Raw genomic sequence first — 19,948 nt, forward strand, 5'->3', positions numbered from 1 at the left:
ATGTGTGTGTGTGTGTGTGTGTGTGTAATTTGTGTGTGTGTGTGTGTGTGTTTGTAATTTAAAATTCCACTACAAAAATATCTGGACTGCTATACTTAATAATTCACCGGAGAAACTAGTTGCTCTAGCTTACACGCTTCCCTGGTTATCTTTTGTGGAAACAAATTGCTACAGAAATCTATTGGGTGTTTGGTTTGAGTTGCACCAAAGGTCACCAGGGAACTGCTCATGCAAAACCTGAGCTACAGAGACAGCACGTGCAATATATTAGCATGTGAAAGAGCTAATACAGACTCCAAATCACCAGGACACATTTACTCCAGGGAGTGACTAAGAAACTCTGGGGTAATCCATTTTAGCTCATATTAACATGTAATTCATGCATAAAAAGGCATACCACACACCATTTGCAATGCCTTAGGTTAAATGGGCTTCCCAGGTGGCTCAGATGGTTAAGTGTCTGCCTGCAGTGAGGGAGACCCGGATTCGATCCGTGGATCAGGAAGATCCCCTGGAGAAGGCAATGGCACCCCACTCCAGTACTCTTGCCTGGAAAATCCCATGGACAGAGGTGCCTGGTAGGCTCCAGTCCATGGGGTCGCAAAGAGTAGGACACGACTCAGCGACTTCACTTTCAGGTTAAATATATTTACATACATCCCTTTGCTACTATGACCAGTTTGCAAGCTAGTATTGTTAAAGCTTAGAGAAGTTAAATGACTTGCCTAAGGCTACATATCTTGGGGTAAGCCTGGATTCAAAGTAGGCACCAGTTCTAAGACCCAGAGAGGCAACAAACTTCATTGTCTCCATGGAATGAGATTCTACAGCCTCCTTTTCCCCCCAGACATCTGTAATAGGTATAAAATCTAAACTCTTCAGGTAAGGATTCAGGTAAATCAAAAAGAAGATGTGAGCACACTAAGACAATTGAAACAGTTCTTTAGGAATTTAAGTCTCATTCTATTTGGCTTCCAAGGAGTTTAGTTTGTATATTTCTGTTAGAATTTGGCCATAAAAATTTTAAGTAAACAAGAAAACCATGCATAAGATAAGGTCAGGATATAAACACATTCCAGATATCCATCCATCCTCTCTGCCTTGAATTATTCAAAGCCTTAGTTAAAGGCAACAAATTACACCAATGTAAATGCAACCTTATAAAAATGACTAATCCAAATGTGTCCCATAATGAAACCTAATGACTGAACTGTAAAAGAAAAATCTCATTCAAGAGCAGACACTTCCAGTTTTTACGCCACACAAGAATGGTCAGCACATAACATGGACTGGCTTATTGATTTCAGTCATAAACAAGATTAACCACAGTGCTGGTTTCAGGTCACTTCAGTCTATTGAAAAGAAGTCTGACTGCCCACCAAAATTTTCAAGCTATTCTGACTAAGCACATGCCAGAAAGGTAAATATTCTCATCCTGTAAAGACCAGGAATGTACTAGAATTCTGGTACCCCAGACTGACCAAATATCATTCTGGATGCTATTTGGTTTCCTTAGAGGTCTGTGTGTATCCTTTTGAAAATGGCCAGCGTTCACATTTTCCATGTTGGCATTCATTTTGCATTCAAAAGAAAAATATAAAGTCCCTGAATTCCATGCATAAGTCATTATCGTGTGGGAGGCTACGGAAAGTGGAAAAAACGCATAGATGCAGGCCAGAAAATTTCTGCTTTCATGGGCAAATTTGGGTTGTAATAGGGCGGTTCTGTTTTAGATGCTTTCTTTTCTTTATTTTTATCCAGCGTAGAAAGAGCAGGCTAACTTAAGAAATGCCAAGTGGTATTACTGTGTCATTCCTAAGCCACATTTACATTTAAGTTGAGGCTGATTTCTGGTTTTATTTCTTTGATGAAGAAGGTGAAAGAGTTTTATTAACCCCTTGAGGAACAGATTACATAAAAGTTTTGCCTTTAAGTCCTTACCATAATATTAGTTAACTTATTGCATTCAACTTTGGCAATTATTTTTATAACATCAAAGGAAGACAGTTAAACAGTTCTGAGACAATCTAGATGCAAAGAGAGACTGTAAATTAGACAGATTCATATAGTATTGACTCCTTCTGTCCTAATTTCTTATCTAGGTCCTTTGGACATTTACAATATCATTCCTGTGAATTTATAGTGTATTCATCTCAAAGACATAAAATTTTCTAACTTCCATTATGACCATCACCACTGTAGTGTGGATGTTTATTCCAAATCCTGTGGTCTGATAGATTTTTTTTAAAAAAGTTATTTCAACAAGCTTTCTTATTCACACTTCTTAATTAAATTCTGATTTGTAAGATTTATAGTTAAAAATCTGTCTTCAAGATCTAAAGGCCGAAAACAGTATTAACTAAAATATGATTATTATTGTCTGGGCTGCCCAGAGGGCGCTAGGGGTAAAGAATCTGACTGCCAATGCAGGACATGCAAGGGACGCGGGTTCTATTGCTGGGTTGGGAAGATCCACTGGAATAGGAAGATGGCAATCCACTCCAATATTCTTGCCTGAAAAATTCCAATTCCATGGACAGAGGAGCCTGGCAGGCTACAGTCCATGGGGTCACAGAGTCAGACATGACTGAGTGACTGAGAACATTATTGTCCATCACATCTGAGCACCCTGGACTCATTTTCTAAGTCATCTGAATTGACTCGAATCTGTCCTGTAAGATTCAGAAGTCTTTGTAAAAGACCTAAGTTTCCCTTTGAGCCTTCCCACCAGGCTGCCTTATTCAAAATTACATTTCTAACTACTGATGACTTACTTTGCAAACTTCTATTACCATTTTTAAAAATAATCGTTATTACGCAGTTTCATTCAGAATGAGCTCAGCTGCTCAGGGTTTGGATGAGGGATCTGGAAAAGTGTAAGTCATTCTAGGGTGTTGATTTTATGAAGTGAATTTCCATGGGGATTTTTCACTTCTTAAATGTATGTGTTCAAACATCACTGTATTAATATAACAAGAAACCCTATGTACCTCTAATTATGTAATGATTCTGGAAAATATTTGTGAAATGTCCACATTTGCTTTTTGTGATGTTAGGACATAGGATGTTTGGACACAGAGTGATTTAAAATGTATTATGTGGGCTCATTTTGTAACAATTGCCACCCTTTAACATAAGCGTTTTGTGGCAGACAGTCTGTATTTTAAAATGAATCAAAGTTGAACATAGTACTAAAAAAAAATGGAAGACATTCTAGTTTGAGAATCCCTGACTTATTTCTGACATCAAGCTATCATGCTCTTTTGCAACTACTCCTGAAATGAACACACATTTTGTATTTTGACCTGGCAGTGGTCCTCAGGGAAGAAGAACCCAATGGAATCACTACTGCTGACACTATAGCATGGGAGAACTCGGTGCAAACGAAGTACTTGTGGCTGAAATCAAGTGGGCAGTACCTTAGAACTGACAGCAACACTGCCTGATCATAGTCATTTATTCAACAAGTGTTTGTTTAGGACTGAACAGGCTACAGAAGGCTTCCCAGGTGGCTCAGTGGTAAAGAACCTGCCTGCGAATGCAGGAGATGCAAGAGACATGGGTTTTATCCCTGGATTGAGAAGATCTCCTGGAGTAGGAAATGGAAACCCATTCCAGTATTTTTGCCTGGGAAATCCCATGGACAAAGGAGCCTGGTGGGCTATAGTCCATGGGGTCGCAAAGAGTCAGACACAACTGAGTGACTGAGCATGCACGCCTGGGCTGCAGACAGTCTGCTAAACATTGGGAATATAAACCTAAATATATATGAACTTGTTTTGCCCTTTCAGAGCAGAGATGACATATATAGATATACATACACATATATAAATAAATACACACGCACACACACGCACATGATTGACTCCTGGGTTGCTTTTAGACACCTTCACGCAGATGCTGCATATTAACAGAAGGGAAAATAAAGGCATAATACTACTGCTGGTTTCTCTGTATTTTCCTACTTTCTTCTAGATGGCTTGGCTGGAATTACTTCTGGTTTTCCTTTACGTCTTTCTTCTTAATTACCCATCCTGTATTAAATTTCTAGGTCATGTTTTTCTCCTACTACTGTTATAACGCATGTGTGCATATGTGTGTGGGTAATAGTTAACCACATAGTATGTATTCAGTCACTGGGAGAAGGAAGGAACATTATAAGGGCAGTAATCTCCTTTTAATCAAAAGTAAGTTAAACTCCTTCCCTGATGGCTCAGTGGGTAAAGAATCCACCTGCAGTTCAGAACACACAGAAGACACAGGTTCGATCCCTTGGTCGGGAAGATTTTCCAGGGTAGGAAATGGCAACCCACTCAATATTCTTGCCTGGGAAATCCCACGGTCAGAGAATCCTGGCAAACTACAGTCCATTGGGGTGGCAAAGTGTTGGACACGACTGAGAAACTATGCACGCACATACAGATTAAATTCCCTAACATGAACTCTTGCAAGAATAGAGAATGCTCCTGAACCAAGAAAAGAACATTTCTATTAGTACAATGGCCCATGCTGTTACTAATATAAGGGTCAAGCTGGTTATATGGAGAGATGGGGAATCTGAGAATCCTATAATGATTTGACATCTTAATGGATCTTGGCCTGCGTTCGGGGAGTCACCTTTGCATATCCTCATGCCACCCAAACACTTACTGAATTGAATTAGACAATCAGAACAAGATCAACAACAGTCAAACAGACACAGGTCTTCAAACGTGTGCTCACGAATGGCAAAGTAAATCTTCCTCACAGTGAGCATGGGTGGAGGTCGAAATGGAATTCATTTTCTTGATGGAGCTGTCAAAGATCAAATCATCTAGCAAACTAAATTGTAGCACATCTGGGCACCTTCCACTGCCCCCAACTCAATGATAACATGAGAGGAGTGCTTTAACATGCAAAACTGCTGTCGCATATTCAGGAGGCTTAGGATCAGCAAGAAAGCCTGGGACAGATATGGTTATTCTTAATCCCTGTATGTAAATGCATGATGAACAAATAGCCAAAAAAAAAAATCACATATTTTAAAAAAGCATTTCTATGAGTCTAATCAGGGTAGCCAACTTTTAATAAAACACAATTAGCACTATATACAGCTGATACAAAAAAAAAAAAAAAGAAAAAAAAACACAATTAGCATTTATTCTTTAAAATATTCATACTCTCTAATCCAAATTAGACAGGGTTAGAATTAGGCTTAAGGAGAGAGAAACCTCCTTCTCTCCTTAAGCCTAATGTTTTTGTATAACATGATGCAAAAATCTCTCGCTATATGATTGCAAGCAGATTTCCTTTTTTTAGTGGCAATCTGTGTCTCATTCCTTCACAAAGTCATTATTCATCTACTTTTACATACTGTGTCAAATGTTGGAATTTACTCATTATCCCTCATTAGCTGTCTGTGGAAAAAACAAACTCCTATTAAAATTCTTTATTGATAAATTACTTAATGGAGCTTAAAATATTATATCTGAAAAAGCTTTTATGTCTTTAGGCTGTCTGGAAATTATCAACAGTCTTTTAAATTACAGGATAAACCACCTAGAATGAACTAAGTCAATGGAGTAAGTAGTACATCACTTTTTCCAGCAGACACATCTAAGCTTCCATCATTTTTGATCTTAAGAAAAAGAATGAAGAAATAGGTACCCAATTAAAATATTTTTAAAATGTTTACCTATTTTCATGTATATATTAGTTTTACTGAGCTTGATAATTTTTTTCTCCTTCTTAGCTCTCAGAGTCAAATATGTTCCAGGAAGCAAGTTCATTTGAAAATTAACACAGTCAATCCACTATAAGTCAGCTCATCAGAAAAGAGCAAGCTGTTACAAAATTGCAAATTATTATTTCTGAGTTGTCCTATTTTTACCTCCAGCTTCCTCCTATATAATGTAGCCGTGTGTGTGCGTGTGTGTGTGTGTGTGTGTGTAGTCACTCATTCATGTCCGATTCTCTGTGACCCCATGGACTGTAGCCCGCCAGGCTCCTCTGTCCCTGGTAGTTTCCAATTCCCTTGCAGGGAGGAGCTCAGATACTGGCAGTGTCTGGCTTATCACCAATTTATAGCTCAAGTCAGCCAGGTTTGCATATTCCCAGAACGTTTTCTTAAATAACTACGTGTAATGTGACTAAATCTTTTTAAATGTCATGATATTTGCCTGATATCACTACAAGTTTTTTGGAGATAATTGGTTTCCAAGAGATTCCAGAATTAATGCAGTCTTGGGGGATAATATTGTATCATGGATGCAGTAATTTCTAGATATCTATATTTCCTTTGGGATTCCATGTTTTATTTTATTTTTTTTATGTACATAGTCTTCTCAATAAGTGTTCCATTTCGTGCAGATCCCTTTGAGCATCTAGAACTACATTGTAGCTTAGGTATTTCTGCAAATAAATTCATTAACAAATGATTAATTATTTGGCATTTTGACTTCATATCTTTTCTGCAAACTCTCTTAAAACCAAAGAAAAGTATTGCTTTTGCTCCGAACTTGTTTCACTTGAAATTTTTGATGCAACAGGAAACAGCTTAAAATTAAAGTTTATATCAAATGTTTCATTGTCTTTTTTTATGGCAAAGCAATATGACTGAAATGTGGTTTCTGCCTTTTTGTAAAAAGATACTTCTATTCCACAACAGACATGAATTATAATGCTTTATCATCAGCATAGTGAGATGTGGCTTTGCTTTAAGTGGTCACTTTCTATTTTTAGCTTTGCTATCATTTCTAAGAACACTCCAACAGTAGACATAGTAATCACTAAATATAAATAAGAGATAGGGCTACAGCAACACAGGTGCTCAAACAGCTCAGTGACAACATGATACTGAGATTTCAGTCATTTGATAAGTACAACTTTCACTGAACTCAGGAACATGAAATCATTTGAGAACTTAGCTACTTCTGTTAGGTTGGTATCCTATCAGGGATTGATGCCTCTGATATTAACTTTTGTCCTCTGTGGTAGTAGTGGTTTAGTCGTGTCCAGCTCTTTGCGACCCCATGGACTGTAGCCTGCCAGGCTCCTTTGTCTATGGGATTTTCGAGGCAAGAATACAGATGTGGGTTGCCATTTCCTTCTCCAGATGATCTTTCCAACTGAGGGATTGAACCCGTGTATCCTGCATTGCAGATGGATTCTTTTACTGCTGAGCCACCAGGGATTTCCTTCTATATTTAATATCTATAATTCTCAGCTTATCTTTTCATCTGCTTATGCATATTTGAGACTATTTTTACTACCAACTGTCCCAAATACCCAAGAAATAGTTGGTGCATTAGAAACTTTCAATGATCGTGGTAATAGTGATAGGAAAAAAGCTTCCATGTATTAAGCATTTACTGTGGATCAGGCCCTGTATTTGGTGTTGTCCTTACACTGTCTCCTTTAGTAATAATATTCATAAGCAATAAGTACTCTATGTAGTGGGTACTGTTATTATCCTATTTTATACAGAGACGTTTTGGCAGGACTAAGTAATAGGTCAATGTCCAACGCCTATTGGTGCCTAGTGTTTATTATCTCTATTTTTTGTGAGGGCAAGATGTATGTTGAATCTTCTTGTTTTTCTGGTGATTTGCATTCATTACTTAGGTTCTGTCTTCCCAAGTTTTCTCACTTCAAGAATAGGAATAATGAAAATCATTGAGAGAAATAATAATATTGGGCTATAATAATAATGATGAGCTGATAATACATGTAAAGCACTTAATCCATGGCATAGTGCAATAATTCACTAGATACTAGAAGACAATGATGATGATGAAGATGGTGACAGCAAAAATTCCTTTATTTTGACAGATCTTAGCTGCAGAATCTATGACTGAGGAAGAACTGGAACTATCCCGTGTATGCCCATGTTATTTCAATACAGATGAGTGATTTGACCACAGAGTGAAAAGCCATGATTCTTTCTTTCTTGATTCATTTGACCTCTGCTTTTTAAAAAAAAAAAAAAACAGAAATTTGTTTGTTATACTGTATGCGACCCAATTGGCACATACAAAGTCTAATCTGATGCTCAAAATGACCCGGTGATATAAATATTTACAGTATCTTCCAGATTTTACCAATAAAAAGCAGAAGCTCAAAGTAGATATGGGGCATGCTTGAAGCCACAGAGCAGATTTCAAATGGCAAAGATGCAAGACCGAGCCCGTTTTCTGTCTCTTCCCATGAGCTTTCCCGTACACCGCCCCATTTAAATCGTGGAAAATTCACCAGCGCTCTGCTCTCACTGGCCTCATGTAACTTTTAACTTTGAACTATTTTTGGATGCTCACGCTTCCCTCTGGTTCTTAATGAACTTGTAATGTCATCTTATGAGAGTGTTGTTAACCTCTGGCCTCAGGCTCTGATGACTCTTGCCAACCTCTTATTTTCCTTCCTCTTTAAAAATTATTATTCAGTCATTACAGGATGTCTGGAAAACTTAAAAAAAAAGTCTCACAACACCCACTCTTCAACATTGGTTTTCCTTTCCTTTCTTTCTTCTTTCCCTCCTATTTACTCCACAAACATTTACTAAAAAAACAGGTATTGACAATACCTGACACACTAGATATTTTGCCAATTGCTGGGAATAAAAAGCAACACTTACTGAATTTCTGATCTTGCTTTCTACTCTTCCTACTTTATTTCTATCTCATTTCTTCTAATGGAGTGATTCCCTCTGGATTATCTGAACTGTATTGCTAAGCCATTCTGTTATTTCAATCTAATAAGACAACCTTTTCATACATAGAGGTCTTCCCTTGTGGCTCAGCTGGTAAAGAATCCACCTGCAATGTGGGAAACCTGGGTTCCATCCCTGGGTTGGGAAGATCCCCTGGAGAAGAAAAAGGCTACTCACTCTGGTATTCTGGCCTGGAGAATTCCATAGACTGTATAGTCCATTGGGTTGCAAAGAGTCGGACAAGACTGAGTGACTTTCACTTCACTTTCATTCATACAAGCAGTTACAGCTGCTTTTTTCAATCCTCTATCTTCTTTCATAAGTTCACATGCATGCTCTTTACACTGCCTTTTGTTTCTTTTTTTAAACACAGGAATTCCTATTTAATATTTTCAAGTTCACTTATTATATTTTATAATACACTGAATCAAAATAAATAATCTCTTTTAAACTAGGTCTCAAGGTCCGCACTTCACCTTTATTCTGATTAACTTCCTCAAAAACTAAGCCCATCTTTTTCTAAAAACTCTGTGAGGTGACCAGCAGTTTAGTGCCAAATGAGAACGGCAGAAGTACATGCTGTATTTCTGTATCCACATCAAAGACAATCTGAATTTGGGCTTCTCTCTAAACCTGTTTGACTTAAATTGTGCAAATAAGGGCTTTATCATTCACTTGGAAGAAGAAGACACAACATTTATGCTATTTTCTTAAAATCTGGAGGAATTTTCCCTCACTCTTTAAATTCTGATGTAAAATTCTTAACATTTATTCAAATAATAACTGATCCAAATCTAAATCATCACTCATTTGCAACTTTGCTGTACTGTAATGATATCTACAGAGAGAATTCTCATTGTAAGATGATATTGATGCCAATTCATTCATTCTCTGAAAAGAAAATCAATGAAAGGATGGTCCAGTGGCTAAAACTCTGCACTCCCAATGCATGGGGGCCTGGGTTCAATACCCGGTCATAGAACTAGATCCCACAAGCCTCAACTAAGAGCTCGCATGCTGCAACTAAAGATACTGCATGCACAACTAAGACTCAGCACAGTAAAAACAAAACAAAACCAAAAAGACATTTTAAATGTCCCAGTTTAGAGTTGTTTTAATCCCATAAGACTCTTTCTCTATAAGTAAGACTAAACCATGCCTAAAGTATTCGTGGGCCTCCCCGGTGGCTCAGCAGTAAAGAACTCACTTGCCAATGCAGGAGATGCAGGTTCAATCCCTGGGTCAAGAAGATCCCCTGGAGAAGAGAATGGCAACACACTCCAGTATCCTTGCCTGGAGAATCCCATGGACAGAGAAACCTGTCAGGCTACAGGTAGACTCAGTAAGTCTACCCCATGGTCCCCAAGAGTCAGACCCGACTTGCTCACCAAACAAAGTGCTTGTTGCAGGTGTAGGTATAGGTAGGGGCTTCCCAGGTGGCGCTAGTGGCAAAGAACCCGCCTCCCAAAGCGGGAGACATGAGAGATGCGGGCTCGATCCCTGGGTCAGGAAGATCCACCGGGGGGGCACAGCCCCCTACTCCAGTATTCTTGCCTGGAGAATCCCACGGACAGAGGAGCCTGGCGGGCTACAGTCCATGGGGTCGCAAAGAGTCGAAAATGACTGAAGGGACTTAGCACGCACATATGGTATGGGCAGACTTGGATAGGGCCAGAAAAATTCTCTTTTTTATTATAATGTACTCAAGAAATGTACTACTCTCTTTTACTAAGCCCTTTAGTAATCATGCAATCAGTTATATGGGCTATTGCTTTACAGTGTTTATTCCTCATTCCAATCACGTAGAGTGTGGAGACGTTGGAAGTGTTGAATAGCTTATCTTTTCAGGGGTAATAGCATCAGGAAATTCAATCTGGTTCATAAAAATGGGGAAAAAAGGGTCATGACTCACATTTTCTCTAACAACATGGGATGTACTAGAAATGAAACATATTAGTTTTATTAGAAAGGCTCTTGCCATGGAAAGTGCAGTGTTTCAGCATGAATAGCAACATATACTGTCATATATGAAGAATGGCACAGATGAAACAGCCAACTCCTCCATTTAACACTGCACTGGTCAGCCATTTATTTATATACCATAACAAATTCTGCATTCTACAACTAAAGGACTTTGTAGAAGGCTCAGAGTAGATATATGAACCAATTAAAGGACTAAACATAAGCTGTTGAAGGCATGATAAAAAGAAGTGGGTTTATTTGGCCTCAAAATATACACATATTTTCACATGTCCATTTAGCCTTTTCACATTTCCACTGAGGTAAAAACTCATAGAACTGGAAACAGGCTACAGCAATGGAGATTTAGGTTATTTAAATAAAAACATGTCTGGGTATGTAAGATTCTTAAACTGATTCCAATGGGGGGCAGTAAAATCTTTCCTGAACATCACTGGTTGGGTTGGGTTATAATGATACCATTTAGATACAAGGATATGAATCAGACAACCTCCTTTCTAACTCTATGTTTTTAAGAAACATCAGTTTAAAATTAATATAATTATTAGCATATGGATTGATTTCCTGGGCATAAACATGAAATGTAACAAAACGGTCACAAACAAGTTACTCCTTTAAAGTGTTTGTTGAAGGTAGAAGAAAACTTTTGCATTTGAGGAAATTTCATTACTTAAGTAAATTTGATTCTTTTTTAAAACCATGAATTTTCTTTTCCCCCACACTGTAATACTAGTGGCAGCTGTAAGCTTTTTTTTTTAAAGAAGCATTTCAATTTTCTGTTTAAAGGTAGCCTTCTACCAGATATGGATATGTTCACACCCTAAGATGCAAAATTATCATTTGGGAGGAAGGTGATGTAATATAAAGTTATGTGAATTATGACACAGGGTACGGTGGTTCCAATGTCATCTCTTCTACTAACTAGCAGTGTGACCTTGGACAGGTCATTTTTGAATGTCATACTTCAGCTTCTTTTTTGGTACCTTTAAGACAGTGTTAGAAGGGGTGACCTCTCATATTTTTTTTCCTTCCTTAAAATTCTATTGAGGAATTTTATTAAATTATAATTTAGAAAAGTCAATATTTTATTTTTAACATATTAAACAGATTCTTTTTTATCACTTTTAAGTCTTAACACGACTTAAATTGTTAGTGAATAGTTAGAATTTGTCAACACAAATTATTCTAGCATAAAATTTAAGCATGATTAGCTAAGACAGCAAATGGTCACCCCTTATACCATGTCAAAGTTTATGATGAAAACTTTGACTTCATATGATCCAACTGTCAAATAGCTTTCATATTTCATTTAGGATATTTTTTGTTCATCTAACAAATTTGGAAATATGCATGGCTATTTGTTTCTTTCACATATCTTTCCATATTATTTCTATAAAATAATGGTTTTCATTCTAAATATTCAGAAGTATAAATATAATACTGTGTTATCTATTAAAACTCTCTGCTACTTCAGTCATTACTAAATTTCTTTCCTTATACACTGCACATGTAAACATAACTTAAAAACACTAGAGTCCAGTGGAAATGTAATTTTATGATTACATGAATTATGGACACAAATCAGCTTTTTCTATGATTCTAGTGATTTCCAGCAACCTTAAAATGGTAATAATGAATGTCATTGTCATTGAGATTTACTTTAATTATTCAAAAATATTCACACAGAATTTGAGCAGTGAATAGTTAATTCAGGAAAGTTAATATATATCTTAAATCTAATTCTGATATTTAAATTTTTAAAAATCAGAGTAAATTCTATTTAGGATAGAAATAAGTTGTAAACTTTCATGTGTTTACTTTTTTGAAAAATAAATAAATAAACCATTTATTAGCAAGCTGTACATTAGCAGTTTGACCTGTAGTTGAAACTGGGTGGGGACATACTGAAGAATCCAGCCTTCATATTTTAAACGAGACACAAACTTCTCTTTGAAAGATGCATTATTAAGTAATAAAGTCATTCTAGTAGGATCTACTCTTCTGTTGGCAAAAGACAGGGAAAGAAAAAAAAATCATTTACACCTCACACTTAATGTGTGACAATAATGTATTTGTTTCACATAAGTCATATAATAGGGAAACTGGTCTTCTGGCTCTAGTCATAAATAAGTTAAGGATGAAAAGGACTTGAAAATAAGATCTTACTCTACGGAGAAAAAGAGTGAAGTCTCCCTAGAGCCTATTTCCGAATTGACATTCTGCTAAAACAGTTTGACCCACAGTTTTCTACTTACTAAACCTTTTCCACTTCTGATTTCGTGGCTCAGCTCTAAGACCCAGGAAATCACCACTCACTCCGTGCAAGATGCTAACATGTCTCTCAATCTTTCTGCCTCTCTATAGATTGCCTCAAAGCGGAGAGATAGATAGTCCACAGCGTCTTACCTCGACGAGGAGGAGCTGAAACGCCGAGGCATGACATGCTTCAACACTCAGCCTAGGAGAGGAGTCCGTCTCCGTTACTTTCTCCAAAATATAAGTTCACATTTCGTGGTTGAGATCATGGCTCTATTCTAAGCGGTTCTGCGCAGTGTGTGATTCTAACAAAAACAGCCTCCGCAGCTGGAGGGAGCCTTAGCCGAAGCCGGAGTCTGTCAAGGCGTTCCTAGTGACTTCTGTCTAGTAAATTCAGACTGATGTTTTGCAAAAGGGGCCTCCACAACCAGGCCCAGATTGCCTGCGAAGCATTTCCTGCCTCTGAGTGGTGTGCGTGTGAGAAAGACTGAGCCGGGAGGAGGGGAGGGGGGAGCCCTGAGGCCGGCGATTTAGGAGTTCTGATTTTACACAGAACTGAAGTGAGTTTGTCAAAACCCTTGAGGTGATTAGCTGGAGAGTCATAAAGCCGTAAAGCCTTTTTCTATCCCACACTGCTTATGGAAAAGAAAAAAAAAAAGATAGAAAACATAGTTCTTTTCTTCCTGTACAACTTTTCCACTGTATTCAGTGTATACACACAATGTAATCAAAATACCTTTGCAGGACTCCTTTCAAAAGATCTTTTAAGGGAGCAAGATGCAGTTAGAGTTATAATACCGTAATTCTTCTAAATTTGAAAACCTTTTGACCGCTCCTTCCTTTAAAATGCTGCAGCCAGATTACACACCGTACCTGAGATCTGCTAAGTGAGATCCTAGGAATCCAGCAAACAGAACGTTTTCTTCAAGATCTCTGATCCCAAGAATCCTTCTCGGAAATAAAGTAGTTTGTGTCAGGGCCCAGGCAGCCTTGCTTCTGGCCAGAATCCTCCAGTCACACACATCTAGTGCTGGAAAAGCAGAAGACAGACTCCATCTTGATCCTATTACAGTCTTGCTGACATTAACCACTTGCAACTGCTTCCATCCCGCAGAACACAGTCTGGGACTCACATCTCTCAAGCAGCTCACAGTATCTGTATCCTTCCTCCGACACAAATGTTGTGAGCTATCGTCTGTTTATCTTTTCTGCTTTCTTATGCCTCCACTGGATAACTTCCTCCTAGCTGCTCTAGGCTGGGAACTTGGACTACCATTTGGTTTTGATTAAAACCAGACAGCCAACTCTGGAGAACGTAGGGAATAAGCTAATGGAAACTGCAAATATGGCTTTAATTAGTGCATCAATTAATAATAGATGTTCGCTCCTCTTATAATAAGATGACACAAATATCAAGGCAGAGGAAGCGCAAGGTTTCAGGAAAGAAGTTGCACCAATTCTTCCTTTATGACCCAGAACTCTCTTTGGGGAAAGTGGAAGGAAAGAAGAGTGATGTGGCCTTGGGACATCCAGGTTGTGCAGAGGCCGGTGCAGCAGGCTGGTTGTTTATACCAGTGAAACAGGAAACAGCATCTCTGAGTTTAATTATCTTGCTTGGTTGAAACTGTTCAGTAATGCCTCCCTTCTGCTTTATTTACAATCAGTGGATTCTCTTGCTGTTTATAACATAGGTATTTCTTTCAGGGATTAGTGATCAGATTAACCTGATCATTGGGTCTACAAGGGGCTTGCAACTACCCAGAGATTTCCAATAATAAGAGGAACAATCCCAATTTCTATATGATAAAAAAGGAACATAAAAAGGAATACAAGAAATATTAAACCTATTAGCCCTAGATCTATGTGGTACATCTCTGAAATTGTAAGCAGTTTTCATTATTCACATTTATTCTCTAATTTTTATAAAGACTGACAGACACCTAGATAGCATAATGATCATGTTTTGAGTACTTCCTGATACTACTGAGTAGATGAGAAGTCAGAGTATTATGTTATAGCCATTATTTCTTTTCTTATTGGGTAGCTAAAATCTCAAAATTAGTGCAAAGCATGGACTATCAGAAATATCAAACTCAATGCTTAACATTTGGTTTGTATGTTAAATTTGGTTAAAATGGTAAGTGGCACGGATAACATTTTATACATAATTTTCAGATGAGGAACATTCAAATAACCTGGAGGGAGAAGTAATTTTTAGGAGTTTATCCCAAAATATTACTGGCTAAAAAATGAGCATTTAGATTCCTTGACGTTAACCTTCAGCCACAAGAAGGAAGTCCACAACTTCATAAATTCTTTAAAGAGTCATTTATGTTCATATTCAAAATACTTCCACTGAAACTATTTAATCTTCCCAACTATCATTGTGTGTATTCTTATTTTTATCTTACAGATGAAGTATTAGAAATTTATGAGAGTAATTTTCTCACAATCAAATGATGGGGAGTAACCAAATCTACATTGGAACCCAAACTTTCTAACTGTAACACCCTGAGTTCAGCTGTCTCTCTAGACTCTCTCTTAATTGCTGTGTGAAACTAGGAAGACTTCTTAAACTCTCTGAGTTTCAGATTCCTCCTTATAAATATGGACAATTCCACATAACTCTCAGATTGGAAAACAGGATTAACTTTATATACAGATATATTTATAAATTTATCTGTTTCCCTTCAGAAAACACTGGAGCAGAATGGAATGAGAATTGATGTAAGTTCTTTCCTAAAATAACTTGTGTATCTCTATACCTATCTGCTTGTAGCTCTGCCTCTGGTAACAGAGGGCACTCAATAAACATTCTCACTCCGCTAATTCTTCTTGACTAGATTCTCCTCCTGAGTACTATAATCCCCCTCTTGTATAATTTAGCCTTGTTTCTGTTTATATTGGCCTGAGGAAACAACAAAACCCTGTTCACATAGATTTATAAATGGTTTTTTAGATATCCACATACTCTTATTAGTAATTTTCTCCTTAACGTTCTCTTCCCTAAACAAATAAGACTTCATGATTTACTCTATTATTTAGAAGGATTACTTCCCAAATCTTTAATCACTCTTATTTATTTTTCATCCTTCAGTTGCCTGACTCCAAACAAATCCCAGAACTTATATTCTCATAAATGCTTTACCAAATATGAGGATAAAGATAACTAATGAAATCGTTTCCTAAATATTTAACATAGTGTCAGGCACATAGAAGGGGTCCAAGATATTTGTCCTCTTCTCCTATCCACTTGTAAATCTCAATACAAAACTCCTTTAAATGTTTGCATATTATTCAGCTAATAAAATATGGTAGAGAGGCAGTTAAAAAGTTGAAAGCAAAGTATCAGGAAAGGACTCTGGCTCCAAAACTAACAATCGTGATGACCCTATTCGAATTACTTAGCCTGCATAAACCTTGGTTTTAGTCTCTGGATCTAAAGGTTTTTCAAAATTAGAGATGATAGTCCATGTCAAGTCATTAGACTTCATGGCTGGTGTGGCAGTCATTGTTATCTAGAATTATTTTTACCATTTAAACAATTGCCCTTTTCATGTTTGCATCTCTATTCTATGATTGTTTTCCTGAAGACTTTTATCTATTGAGCTCAGTTAAATGTATACATTTGGAACAATTTTATTGGTGGAACAATTAGGTACTTTTTTTTTTTTTTTAAAGAAAAAGGAATTGCAGAATGAGGATTATAAGCTATTGTGACGATTAGCTTTTATTCCATGCTATTATTGTTGTTCAATCACAAAGTTGTATCCGACTCTTTGTAACCTCATGAACTGCAGCATGCCAGGCTTCCCTGTCCTTCTTCCCATGTACTAGGATCTAAATAATAAACACTGGCTATGACTGGATAGCTAATCCTCAACTATCATTGGGAAGTTTAAATCTGCACTTTTACAGAATTGTTCAATGACTCTGAAGTCCAACAACCTTTTGACTGTGCAAAGTGGGACCTATCCTTTGAAAATAGTCTTTAACCCTTTATGAATTGAGTAGCAAACATCATTGATTCAGCACTCACATTTAACATTTATGATATTGTGGGTATAAGCAGGCTTTTATTTTTCTGTTCTAGTGAAAGAATAGTGTCCTAATAGTAATGAATTTAAAATTAATATATAGAGAGACTGAATGTCTTTAAAGCACTTTAGACTTGTCCACACAAGTACGTGCTGTGCTTAGTCACTCAGGTGTCTTCAACTCGTTGCGACCCCACGGACTGTAGCCCTCCAGGCTGCTCTGTCCATGAGGATTCTCCAGGCAAGAATACTGGAGTGGGCTGTTACTCTCTCCTCCAGGGAAATCTTCCTGACCAAGGGATCCAAGCCTCTTGCATCTCCTGCACTGGCAGGCAGATTCTTTACCTCTAGCGCCACCTAGGAAGCCATGAAGAAACTGCCTATGAAAACTGATCGTTCAACAATCTGTGTAAAAACTTTGCTTGCAATTTATTGGAGTAACCACATGTGAGTCAGAGCAATAAACTTAGAAAACAGTAAAAAAAAAAAAAAAAAAAAGAAAGAAAGAAAAACTACACTGGTACAATATATATGGTCTCTGAAAACGTTGACTCTTCCTGCCTGTTCAAAAGGGCCAGGATATTCTTAGAAGCATGAAGATCCCAAGCCATGAAAGATACTTTAGAGAGGTCTAGGTGTGCCCAGCTAGTGGAGGCGAAGGTTAGTTCTACGTCCCACAAAGATTTGTTCTGTATGACAACTTAGGCTAACATGGCCCATTTGGTACTCTTTAGCGTCTTTGTTGAGGTTAATATAACGTTCTCTGAAATTCTCATTTCCCTGTATCTTCAGTCTATTCAAAAAATATTTCCACTTTTCTTTAGGCCTTAAAGCTCATGCTTTCTCTAGCTTCTCTTGTTGTCCTTTCAAATGCTCTTATTGTTTTTATACATTGCCTCTTGCATCCTCTGTTCGCCTGGAAAAGGTGAAACTATCTGTGTCCAGATTTCTTCATCTCATAAAACTTCTGCTGCAGTTAAATCTCTACCCTTTCAGAGTCATTCCACCTGACTCCTTATCCTATACTCCAGCATCCAGGGCAGCATCCTCAGTGTACCGCTGGAGGGGGAGCAGTGGGGATGGGAGTCATGAACTTGTTACCAAGGCTTGTAGCCTTGAAGGAATATGTGTTTGATTTCTGTTAAAATACGAGGATACTTCTCATATTTGTCTCTTTAAAACGGAACCACTGGAAAGCCTCAGAATACTTATCGAGTGACATACTTAATATCTGTCCCCACATTCAAGCAATATTTAATTTGTATTTGCTATATTCATGGTACTGTTCTGTGCACTTAGGATATATCATTAAACACCACCCAACCAAAAGAAAAAAAGGACTTTGCCTTCACGGACCTTAAAATGGAGGGTAGAGGATTGGTAATGCACAACAAGCATAAATATATAAATTATCTAGTATATGAATAACTACTAAGGGAAGCAGAAAATGCAGAGCATGATAAAGAATATGAGGAGTAAGGGACAATCATGTTACAGAGTTAACTAAGAGATATCAGGGGAGATCTCTCTGAGGGACTTTTTAGTAAAAGTTTTAAAAGGAGAGGGAGATGGCCATATAGATATCTGAGAGTCATAGAGTCCAGGCAGTGTAAACAAGATCCTAAAAAGAGTGTGCCTGGCAGTTTCCCAAAATAGCAAGGAAATCAATGAGGCTGAGATGGAAGGAGGAAAGGGTAGAGAAGGACAAGATGTGCTCAGAAAGATAAGGAAGAGTGAGTGAGTCAGGTGGTATCTTGTAAGGACTTTGGCTTTGATTCTGAAAAGTGGTGCCCTGGCAGGGCTGAGTGGCAAGATCCGCTTTACGTTGTAATGGGGTTCCTCTGGCTGCTGTATTAACAGGCTGAGAGGAACTAAGGGCCAAAAAAAGACCAGTTAGGAGGTTCCTATGGAAATCCAGCTGAGAGACATGAAGGGCTCTGGTGGAGGCGATGAGAAAGGTGAACTTTTTTTGGTGTGTGATGCCAAGAGATCGTTCCTGAAGAATTAGACATGGTACGTAAGAAGTAAAAGTCGAGAGATCTTGGTGTATTCTGCATACAGGTTCTTTATCAGATGATTTGCAAATATTTCCTCCTAGTTTAGTTTGTCTTTTCATTTTTTAACAGTGCCTTTTATAAAGTGGAAGTTCTTAATTTTGAGAAAAGAAAAATATAAACACATTTTTTCTTTGATGGATTGTGTTTCCAGTCTCAAGGCAAAGAAATTAGGTTTCATTACCCAATCTAGGATCACAAAGATTTTCTCCTGTACGTTATGCTAGAAGTTTTATGGCTTTACATTTTACATTTAGGCTCTTTGATACATTTAAAGTTAATTTTTTTATATGGCATAGTAAGAGGGTGGATTAAACTTTTTTTTTTTTTGAATGAGGATACCCAGTTGCTCCAGTGCCATTTGTAATAGCTGTCCTCCACAAAATTGCCTTTATCCCTTTAACAAGAATCAATTGACCAAATATGTGATGTTCTATTTCTTGACTCTATTCTGTTCCATTGACCTATTTGTCTATCTCTTATGCAACACTGCATGATATTCATTACTGTAGCTTTACAGTGGGATTTGAAATCAAGTAGTGTAAATATTCTATCTTTGTTCTTTTTTTTTTCAAAGTTGTTTGGATAATCTAGGACAATTACACTTCTATATGAATCTTAGAAGCAGCTTGTCCATTTCCATGAAAATGCTTGCTGGAATTTTGATCAATTTAGGGGAGAAGTAACATCTTAATAACATTGTCTTCTGTTTCATGAACACAATCTGTCTCTTCTTTTATTTAGGTTTTTAGTTTCTCTTACAAGTGTTTCCTTCTTTTCACTGTAATAGTTTTGCACATTTTTGTCAGATTTATCTCTAAGTATTTCATATTTTTGAGACTATTGTAAATGGTATATTCCAAAAATTCCATTTCCACTTGTTTATTGCTATTACATAGAACACAGTTTATTTTCGTGTTTGATTTTATATCCTGCAA

The 19,948-nt window shown here is 37.4% G+C and overlaps 1 protein-coding gene and 1 long non-coding RNA gene across 7 annotated transcripts in view; one reads left to right on the forward strand and one right to left on the reverse strand.

Annotated features, from left to right (window-relative positions):
• Positions 1–16,802, forward strand: part of LOC145517787 (uncharacterized) — a 41,602-nt gene extending 24,800 nt beyond the window's left edge. Inside the window, exon 4 of one of the 2 annotated variants that reach the window (XR_014062330.1) lies at positions 13,028–16,802. This is a non-coding gene — a long non-coding RNA (uncharacterized LOC145517787). The remainder of the gene's footprint in view (positions 1–13,027) is intronic. The other variant, XR_014062331.1, reaches the window with a different exon arrangement.
• Positions 1–19,948, reverse strand: part of DLC1 (DLC1 Rho GTPase activating protein) — a 512,426-nt gene that overhangs the window by 421,972 nt on the left and 70,506 nt on the right. For 2 of the 5 annotated variants that reach the window (XM_081520934.1, XM_081520937.1), the window contains exons 1-2: positions 13,070–13,319; positions 9,891–9,938 (exon numbers count right to left, since the gene is read on the reverse strand). The exons of 1 other annotated variant lie outside the window; for it this stretch is intronic. The gene's annotated coding sequence lies outside the window, so the exon portion shown is untranslated. Of the gene's footprint in view, positions 1–9,890; positions 9,939–13,069; positions 13,320–13,792; positions 14,184–19,948 lie in introns of those variants that run through there. 2 more of the 5 variants (XM_081520935.1, XM_081520946.1) reach the window with 2 other exon arrangements.

The sequence above is a fragment of the Giraffa tippelskirchi genome, chromosome 8 (genome assembly GCF_054371585.1).
Source record: "Giraffa tippelskirchi isolate mGirTip1 chromosome 8, T2T-mGirTip1v1.2.pri, whole genome shotgun sequence".
In the NCBI taxonomy this organism is placed as follows: Eukaryota; Metazoa; Chordata; class Mammalia; order Artiodactyla; family Giraffidae; genus Giraffa; species Giraffa tippelskirchi.